Source organism: Nylanderia fulva, unplaced genomic scaffold, assembly GCF_048542155.1.
Source record: "Nylanderia fulva isolate GAGA-0341 unplaced genomic scaffold, ASM4854215v1 Scaffold205, whole genome shotgun sequence".
Taxonomy (NCBI): domain Eukaryota; kingdom Metazoa; phylum Arthropoda; class Insecta; order Hymenoptera; family Formicidae; genus Nylanderia; species Nylanderia fulva.
The window spans coordinates 85,701-96,533 of record NW_028190270.1 but is presented as its reverse complement, the minus strand read 5'-3'; the positions used below and the strand labels follow the sequence as shown (position 1 = coordinate 96,533).

General features: G+C 34.2%; 1 non-coding gene and 1 pseudogene across 1 annotated transcript; one reads left to right on the top strand and one right to left on the bottom strand.

The window, feature by feature from the left end:
• Window positions 1-1,626: 1,626 nt before the first annotated feature.
• On the top strand, window positions 1,627-1,699 carry TRNAA-GGC (transfer RNA alanine (anticodon GGC)). Its single transcript has one exon. It is a non-coding gene; the product is annotated as a tRNA-Ala (tRNA).
• A 6,550-nt stretch (window positions 1,700-8,249) lies between these two features.
• Window positions 8,250-9,914, bottom strand: LOC146723348 (uncharacterized; annotated as a pseudogene).
• Between the last annotated feature and the right edge of the window lie 919 nt (window positions 9,915-10,833).

Genomic DNA, 10,833 nt, shown 5'->3' with positions numbered 1-10,833 from the left:
GTAAGACAGACCTCCTGCGGAATCCACAATAAGTTTTTAGCGCATTTTCGCTCAAGAGATCTCCGGCGCCTCGATGTAGGGATGGGCGATACAGTCCGAAGTATCATCAAACATTTCATTGTTTGTATTAGAAGAAACATATCGTTTTGTTTCTTTTATTAATGTTTCATGATAAGCCCAAAAAGAAAATTGTTTTGATATACAGAATCAGAATGAAAATTATTTTCCTTTTCTTTGTGTGCATTATTTTTAGTGGCAATATTTAACATATCTGTTATTTTATTTATTGCATGACAGCATGCAATTCTATCTACAAAATGAATTTTTTTGAATCTAGGGTCTAGAATAGTAGCAATCGCAATGAGAGATTTATGTTCAATATTTTTAAATCGTGCTTTAAATTCTTGTATCAAAACTTTTTTTTATATAACACCCTACTTCACTAATAGGTTTGCATGATTCTAACTGATTTGCTAATGTGTGTATTATCGGTATAACTTGACTGCCAGTAACATACATTTCACCAGAAAATATAGTTGTTGCTGTTTTAAATGGTTCCAACAATTGCATAAATTCTTTTATAGTTTGCAATTCTAATGCCGATAACATTGGTGGAGTTGTAGGATGTTGTAAAAGAATCAATCCAATTTTGTCGGATAATTGGATAAATCGATGAAGCATATCAAACGTGGAATTCCACCGCGTGTCAACGCTTTGAATTAATGTTAGATTGGAATGTTCTCGCAATAAATCTGAAAGAACTACACTTTTTTTAAAGAAAGTTACAACAGATTTGACTTTTTTACATAATGAATTTACAATTTCATCTTCTTCTATAATTTTAGCAAGAACCAAATTCAATGTATGCGCATAACAACCTAAATATTTTTTAAAAAACTCCATCTTCATCTCGACTAAGAGCCAAACGCGATGTTATTGCGACAAATTAATATTTAGAAATTTTTGGAAACTGAGGAATTTGAATCCTATGGTTGGGATCTCAGAAATTCCCCTTGTTCCTTCTCTTAACATCCCCTGTAAGAAAAAGACGAGAAAAATATTGGTCCGAAAGTCGGCTGAATCGGGAATCGAACCCGAGACCTTCCGCTTGCCGGGCGACTGCTCTTCCAACTGAGCTATTCAGACACTTACAAATCAATATTTCTCTCAATGTTTATAACCCCCCACCCCCCACCAAGGCGTCGTACCTGGTCTAAACGCAACAAACATTAATAAGAATTTGTCAGTCAGCTCTCCTATTTTTTAAAAAACTCCATCTTCATCTCGACTAAGAGCCAAACGCGATGTTATTGCGACAAATTAATATTTAGAAATTTTTGGAAACTGTCTTTTTCTTACAGGGGATGTTAAGAGAAGGAACAAGGGGAATTTCTGAGATCCCAACTATAGGATTCAAATTCCTCAGTTTCCAAAAATTTCTAAATATTAATTTGTCGCAATAACATCGCGTTTGGCTCTTAGTCGAGATGAAGATGGAGTTTTTTAAAAAATAGGAGAGCTGACTGACAAATATTCTTATTAATGTTTGTTGCGTTTAGACCAGGTACGACGCCTTGGTGGGGGGTGGGGGGTTATAAACATTGAGAGAAATATTGATTTGTAAGTGTCTGAATAGCTCAGCTGGAAGAGCAGTCGCCCGGCAAGCGGTAGGTCTCGGGTTCGATTCCCGATTCAGCCGACTTTCGGACCAATATTTTTCTCGTCTTTTTCTTACAGGGGATGTTAAGAGAAGGAACAAGGGGAATTTCTGAGATCCCAACCATAGGATTCAAATTCCTCAGTTTCCAAAAATTTCTAAATATTAATTTGTCGCAATAACATCGCGTTTGGCTCTTAGTCGAGATGAAGATGGAGTTTTTTAAAAAATAGGAGAGCTGACTGACAAATATTCTTATTAATCTAAATATTTTTCTTCACCAAAACCTTCTATTATAGCTTTTTTATGTTGGACGCATTATCAGAAACAACAACTATACGTTGCAATGAAATACTCCATTTCTCAACTATATCGAGCAACCACTCTTTTATATTATCAGATGTGTGCCTATCATTTAATTTAGTGACTCCTATCATAACAGTTTTTTTATTATTATTTATGTGATAGTGTGCGGTTACTCCGAGGTAACTTTTTGTATTTACATCAGTCCAAATGTCTGTCGTAAGCGCTATGTCCTCTACATTAGATAATTGCTCTTTTATCAAATTTGATAAATAAACATATTTTTCTTCAATTAGAGACGTTATCACTTTTCTACTTAGAATGGTGTATAAGGGACTCACACATTTTATAAAAATCTGAAAGCCTTCTTTCTCCACTGTAGACAAAGGCATATTGTCCTTTGCTATCATAAATACGAGTTTATTTGTGATTTCCGATGCTTTAGATCCTCCATCTAAAAAAAATGAAAATTAAATTACCACATTTCCTTATCTGAACAAATACTTTCTTTATGTTCTAATAAAAATGTATTTTGTATACATATATTAAATATTTATTAAATGTCTTAAATATCTTTATTAAATATCTATTAAATATCTATATACGTTAAAAGATTATTTATTTAATTTAAATTTTAAATATTTGAATAGTATTTAAAATTAATAGATACAAAATTTGGTATGTTAAAAAAACAAATTCTAGCAGAATCAATAACAAATATAATTGATTTAAAATGCAAAACAATATAATTTTATAAGTGATATTTTTTTTCTCTATTTCTTTTTCTACAAGATATAAAATGCTAAAGTTTATATACCTTGGAATGACTTTTGTTTCGAAAAGGCGTCTATAAGTTTCGGTTGTTTTCTCTTGTATTTTAGTGTATTTATAAATGTAGATGATGAACTTGTTGACGGAGACAACGTTAATTCTTCATCGTTGTCTTCTTCATACAATGCAATATCTTCACCTTCACTTGACTATTAATAAAAAAATTTTGTATTATAAAATTATTTTTCAAATTGTATATATCAAATTACATTATACATATATAAGAATATATTTTTTAATTTACTATAGTTATATTAGTTTTTTCTGTTCTCAATTTGTATAAATTGTCTTAACATATATATTTAACATATTATATAAAGATATAGAAATATTACTATTTCTTTCCGTTTTTGTGACTCATCAGAAGAGCTTGTCATTTTGATATTACAAAGGTCCGGATGCTTTTGTTTTAAATGAAATCGCAAATTGGTTGTGTTTCCGCTGGTTTTTATAAATTGTTGGCACAAATTGCATTTTGCGCCTCCCAAACTTTTTATAAAGTGTTTCCAAAAAGTACTCTTTGGCGGCACTAAATATGAAATATAATAATTAATAAAATAAAACAAAATAATACAGTATTATAATATGTTAAAAAGCAATTATTAAAATTATTCTAAAAAATCCAAGGAAAAAGTTGCATTGGAAGAAATTTAAGGAACAATGGAATTGTATGCATACTTTTTTATAGTTAAAAAAGATAGAAGAAATGTAAAGTAAGGATATGTTCTGACGAAAATTAGGACTTTACTTCACACCAAACCAACCAATACTGAAAAAGTAAAACGAACACATTAATCACATGCAAATAATTATTTTTTGATTAATAGCTATACACAAGCAAAGAACAGTTAAATGCAAAATAATAAAAATTGTTAGTTTCTAAAATTTGCTTCTTTTTAAGAAAAATTGTAAAAAGAGACGAAGACATGCTATTTGTCAGATAAAACTTACCCAAAAGTTAGAAGTGTTGAAACAACCGGCTCTTTGTCTTTGTCCAAAGGAGGTTATAAAAATAAACATCAAAATAAACGCAGTAATATTAATCGTTAATGTTAACTGTAGGCATTAGATGGCCTTAGGGCCACATCCACCATTTTGTCACTATAATGCCGACGCTCGAGGCGCATGTGCCATGTATATAAAATAAATAATTTGTCTTTGTAATAAAAGGCGTATCGAAAACCGATATAAGCAAATCTCGTATCGATATACCAAAATATCGGTACTTGAATTATCGATGTTTTATATCGATATTTTAGATCATTAATATTGATATTTACAAATATCGATACAATATCGCCCATCTCTATCTCGATGCCTACTTCTCCCACAAGAATCGGATAAACTACGATAACGGCGGAAAAGGAGAACCTTCCTCCTGGAGAAAAAGAGATCATCGTCCGACGACGGAATCGGTCAACGTCTCTACATTTCCTGGCGAGGAAAGGCTCCGGCCCTCCGAGCCAAGATCCCGGCGCACTTTCGCTTGGCACCTTCCCTACATCGGGCGCAGTGTTAGACGGGCTAGGTTTTCCGCGCATGCGCATTGAATGTAGTATCAATGAAGTAGTCACTCGCATAAAATGGGGTCCTGATTTCCCCCTCTGTTTAATTTTTCTTAAATTATTGAAAATTTTTAAAAATAATTAATAAATTGTATAAAATTATAAATGTAATAAATTTAATTAAAAATGTTAAATATAAACATACAATAAACAAATAATGAAATTATAAAATATATACATATACGTATACCTATGTTATAACACGCAAATTACGAGTTTAGCTTTTATTTATACAATTTATAATTTGAATTATTGATTAATTTTAATATACATAAATTATAATAATATACACGTAAAGAAAAATAAAAGGTTAAGAAGTTTTAACACAATTTAATTTAAAATTGAAATTTATTTGGCAGAAATCAAAGAATACCAACATTTGTTGCATGGGTAAGGAAAACTGCCAAAAATCTTACCAGTATTCTTAACAAGTACGTATTACACATTTTTATAATGGCAAAATACATATTTAATGAAAATAATAATAAACATTTTATTTAATATCTAAGATAAAATACTATATATGCAATATATTGTTACGTCTCTGGTTTACATCCCCTGGGCACCTTCATCCCTTTTCATCCCCTGAGCATCATTGCTAGGAAGGTTGTTTATAGAAAACCAGCGTTCGGATGTTTTTCCGGCGCCATGACTAGATTTAGTCTAGCTGTCGCACCGTGCGGACGCTTACGAGACCGATGAACATTCTGGCCTATTACATATTGTATTTTTTTACTTTATTGTATTGGGTCGTTTCATTAAAACTCCTTTCCATATTACGAGAGTTTGTTCATTCCGGGCGAGAGTGAGAGTGTGACACCTTTCGTGAAACAGCGCAAGAGACGTCCCGAGGACGTAACATTTTGGGGGCTCGTCCCGGGATCGAACAAACAACGAGCTACGAAAAATAATTAAGAAAATGACTACCCATTATTCGCCCAGACTAACCCGTTCACAAGCTCCGCTGCAAACACCACTGAATACGCAGACTCTTTTGGAGGAAAATGTACTGCAAACTGCGCTCCGGAAAATCAGGGAGCTGCAAGAACAACGAGAGCAAGAGCGCACACAATTTGAAGCTTTGCTCCGACAACGCGACGAGAAGCTGCGCCGGCTGGAGCAGAGAATCACCTTGCGGGAGGAAAACGAGCTAAGTCCTTCCAATAATATCGCTTCTTGTATTGTAACTCCGATAATAGAGCTTGCGGGGATATTAGTAGTGATCTTCGCGCAAGAATCGGTTTCAAAGTAAAACCCGATACGTTTGACGGGAAAGTTCCGTTGCGGGAATTCCTCTCCCAATTTCTTTTGATCGCGCGCGAATAATTGGGACAAATCCGCGAAGACCGTTGCTTTGGCCGCGAATTTAAGAAGAAAAGCGCGAACTGTTTTAGAAAATATAGAGAATTTAGATAACCTCAGTTTTGCCGAGTTAAAATCAAAATTAGAATTACTTTTTGAGGAGGGAAATCTTATTCAAAACTATAATATTATTCTTTATTTACGAATCGGAAACAAAAATTCAGGGAAGATCTCGCTTCTTTTGGTGTCGAATTGGAAAGATTGTCGCGACTTGCATATTCCGAATGTCCTTACGCGGTAAGGGATAAAATCGCGTGCGCGCAATTTATCTCTGCTCTCTATGATGGTTTCTTGAGGAGGACCCTTCAATTAGAGGGGATAACCTCTTTAAATTTGGCCATTGAGAGAGCAAAGACTGTAAAAATCATTCAAGGAGAAAATTTTGAAAGAAAGAAAGTTACGGAAAATTTAACAGCGCAAATTTCCAAAAAGTGGGGAGGAACAACGCGCAAAAGGATTTCGATAAGAAAAACGGGAGCAATAATAAGAACAATGAAAACAGCGCGCGAAAGTCAAATCACGAAAATAGAAAACCTTTGAGATGGGGATGGCGAAGAAATAATTTTTCCTCGAAAAGCAAAGAATACTGGACATGTGGAAAAACGGGACATTTTTTATTTGAGTGTCCTGAAAAGAAGGGAAACGCGATTTAGTTGAGCTGTGCGGGGTGAGCTCAACTTTTTCCGAAAAAGCCCCGATATCGAATCGATTTGTAGATTTTAGTGTTGGTAGAATTAGAGAAAATGATTTTTATTATCTCGGAGAGATTAACGATAAAAAATGTTCTTTAAAAATAAACACGGGCTCCGATGTTTCACTTATAAATGAAAAATTGTTGAATAAGGATGTAGAAAAAATTCAAATTAAAAATTGTAATTTAAAATATCCTACGGGAGAAAAAGTTCTAATTAAATTTCTAGTAGAAGTTAGAGTAGAGATTGGAAGATAATGTGTTTCTATTCCTATGTTTGTCGTATTGTATTATCATAAATGATAATTGTATTTTGGGAACAGACTTTCTTAAAAAGATTAATTTACAAAATATTTTTGATGATGAATTTAACGAATTAAAGTCAAAAGAAAATAAAACTTTTAATTGTGCTAGAATTAAAAACTCTTGTAAAGTTCCAACTATTTTAAAAAATCTTTTTGAAAATAATTCTTTAAATTTAAAAGAAACAGAAAAAAATTTTGGCAAACTTCTTAAATGATTTCTCTAATGTATTTTCTGAAAACATTGTGGCTGGCAACTGTAGTGTTGTAGAACATGTCATTAACATAAAAGACTTTCTCCCCATTAAGCAGGTACCTCGTTGAATTCCCATTTATTTAAGGAAGGAAGTAGATAAAATTATTGAGGACATGAAGGAACAAGGAGTAATAGAGGAATCGCAAAGTTCATGGATCTCTCCGGCCGTTATAGTGAAAAAGAAAGACGGCAGTATAAGATTTTGCATTGATTATCGGAAATTAAATAATGTGACGATAAAAGATTCATACCCTCTCCCCAGGATTGACGATATTTTAGATCAACTCTAAGGTAACTCTTGGTTTTCCATTAGATTTAAAGAACGGTTATTGGCAACTAAAAGTCCGTTCCGAGGACAAAGAAAAGACGGCTTTCTCTATCGGCAGGGGTCTGCGGCAATTTACAGTAATGCCGTTTGGTTTATGTAATGCTCCCGTGACTTTCGAACGATTAATGGAAAAAGTCTTATATGGCCTTTTATCGAACAAATGTTTAGTATATTTAGATGATGTAATAATTTTCGGAAAAACTTTTGATGAAATGTTAGAGAATTTGAATTTAGTATTTTTGCGATTAAAAGAAACTAATTTAAAAATGAATCCAAAAAATGTATTTTTTTTTCAAAGCAATGCGAAATATTTGATACATATTATTTCAGAAGAAGGCATTACTACGGATCCCGAAAATATTATAGCCGTGAGAGATTGGCCGGTCCCCCATACTAGAAAACAGTTACGAAGTTTTCTCGGTTTTTGTTCGTATTATTGTAAATTTGTGAAAGAATTTTCTTCTTTGGCAAAACCCTTTTACGTATTAACAGAGAATCAAGTTAAATTTGTTTGGGGAAAAGAATGCCAAGATGCTTTTGAGAAATTAAAATCGATGTTATCGTCTTCTCCAATATTATCTTTTCCTAAGGAAGAAGATAAATTTATTTTAGATACTGACGCGTCTAATATCGGTATCGGTGCAGTGTTATCCCAGAGACAGATGGGAAAAGAGAAAGTGATCGCTTATTTTAGTAAAACGCTTAGCAAGACTGAGCGGAATTATTGTGTGACTAGAAGAGAATTGTTAGCAATAATAGATTCTTTGAAATTTTTCCGTCATTATCTTTTAGGTAGAAAATTTGTAATTCATACAGATCATGTATCGTTAAAATGGTTGATGTCTGTTAAGGATCTAGAAGGACAATTGGCTCATTGGCTCGAAAGACTTCAAGAATTTGAGTTCGAAATTATTCATCGAAAAGGACAATCTCACGGGAATGCCGATTAATTATCTAGGCGGTTATGTGAGGCTTTTGGATGCGAATACTGCGCTAAAATCGAGACGAAAAACGCAGAAGAAACAGAGAAAATGGCCGCTCGCATTATACTTGCAGGAGAAAATTTTGAAGAGTGGCGTCATAATAAATAATTTTAGCTTTTAAAAAACTCAATTGTTTAAAAAAGAAATCTTTATAAGGTAAACGCTTCATCATTTCTTTAACTGCTATTTTATAAAATTCTAAACAATTTAATTTAATTTCTTTCATGCATTCTAAAGACTGTTTTTTTAAAAAATCCTCACACTCTGGTCCCACATATACATCAGTCAGATCTTTAATATTTTTCTCATTGTCTACATTTAAAGTAGCGATGTGCATCAAAGCCTCCGAAGTTACAAAATTTTGAGTTAATTGAGAAATTAATTGATTACTAGTATTAAATAATCTATGAATTAAAATTTTACGAGACTGAAACAGAGCGTTAAAACTATTAAAAAAATTTAAGCAGTATTTTAAAAATAACAAGTAAGCTTTAATAGATCATTGTTTAATAATGTTAAAATATTATCGGCAGATTTTAATTTATCTTCAAAAACAGTTAAAGCAAAATAACTACGTAATACATCCCAATTTTCAAGTAATCTAACTACACATTTATGCAAACATAATCATCTGGTATTGGATAATTTTAAAATCTTCTTTTTTTCAACATTAAAAAATTTTGAAAATTTTCTAGAATTATACAGATCTCTTTGCACTGTCCGAAATGTAAGTAGCAACTTCTCTAATCAAAGTTTCACAAAGCGAGGGCAATTTTTCACAGACTTTACTTGCTAATCGCGGAAGAATGGCAAATACAATTTAACATGATTAAATTCGGTACTTCTAATTTTAAATGTGAATAAAAGAAATTGTTACATCCGATCATTACTGACGCGTTATCGCTTGCCATTTCAACAATATTCTGTTTTCGGAAATTTGTTTTTTGGATCGGAATTTTGTTTTTTTCTAAGAATGTTTTAAAAGTTTTAAACATGTTTTTTGCGATAAAATTTGTGGCATCTAATGATAATAATTCTAACAATTGTGTTTTTACTTTTTTATTAATAGGGCAAACATATTGTACGAGTACGCACATAAATTTAGTATTTGTGACATCTGTACTTTCGTCTATTAAAATGGAAAATTTACACGTTTTTAAAATTTCTATCAATTTTTCTATTACGCGTTTTGCAATTATTTCTTTAACGATTTGAGTGCACTTTATTTGGTCTAATGAAAGATCTCGTACAATTCCAGGCTCAATACAAATATCTTTTAATAAAGAAACTAAATGATCTACATTTCCAAAAGCAATATTATTATATGTTCCGCGAAAAAGAATGCTAATTTAATTTCCGCGTGTTTTACTTTATCATTATATGTTAAAGTATTATCGACATCGGGAGGACTTTGATCATTTTGATGTTGACTTATTTTTGTCATATGTTTGACCGATTGTGAGTGAGCTACTAAATTTATCTTACAACAAGCAATCGTTTTTTTACAAATATTACAAAATGCTTTATTTGGTTCAGAATGAGGAGCCAACCATCCTTTAAAAATTTTTTCGTCTAACCATGAATTTTGAAATGCGCGGATTTTTTAAATAGTTCCTTTACTAACGTTTGGATCCATAATGCATTTTTATATTACATAAATTGTAATAATTATTTATTTTTACTTACGTTATAATACGTTCAATTTATCTGTCTTCTGCGATTCCGCCAAAACTCCGTGGTCCAGGGTCTTGGTCCGTAGCTTCGCGCGCAAACATTATACGTTACTGTAGTTGTCATGGTTATGTCACGGTAATACGCGCATGCGCGAAAAAACCTAGTCCGTCTAACAACACTGCTCGGGCGTACCCTCGCTCTGTGGCGCTTCCCCGCCTACTTCCGGCGCTCCTCGTCTTCATCCCGACGTTTCCTCACCTCCGTCTGGCGTTCCTTGCCTAACTCCCGGCGCTCCACGCCATTCCTCCGGCGCTCTCCGCCATATCAAAGGCATCTCCCGCCAAGAATCTGGCGTTTCCCGCCTCGACTCCGGCGCAACCTTGCCGACGCCGCGATACCGGCACAGCACGCCAAGACACGTCCCGCCGAGGCCCGGACGATATCTCGCCTTCATCCGGCGCTGTATGCCACGGCCTTATAGGACCTACGCTTCCGAGGAGGAAAATACTCCTGCTGGACAACGTGCCGCTGTCTCGGCCCCGATTTGACACTCGGCGCGCGGGTCACGATACCAAGCCTACGGCCCCTGGCACCAAACGGAGGAAGTCCGGTGCCAAACGCTCTCACTCCAAGAAGACTGACGTCAAGCGCAGCCGGGTCTCGTCAACGAGGCCACAGCTGCAGGAGACGCCTCGTGTGGTGTCCCTTCCAACCCCAGTTTCTGATACAACAATATTAGAACCGGAGTTGGAACTTCATTCGTCGTCGCCGATCAGCCTCTCGTCCGATGACGGTAGTCTTAAGCGACCTAGGACCCCGAGGTGCCTGACATCGACGACACGAAGGACGAAGCCGTTAACCAGGTCCATGAAACCCAGACG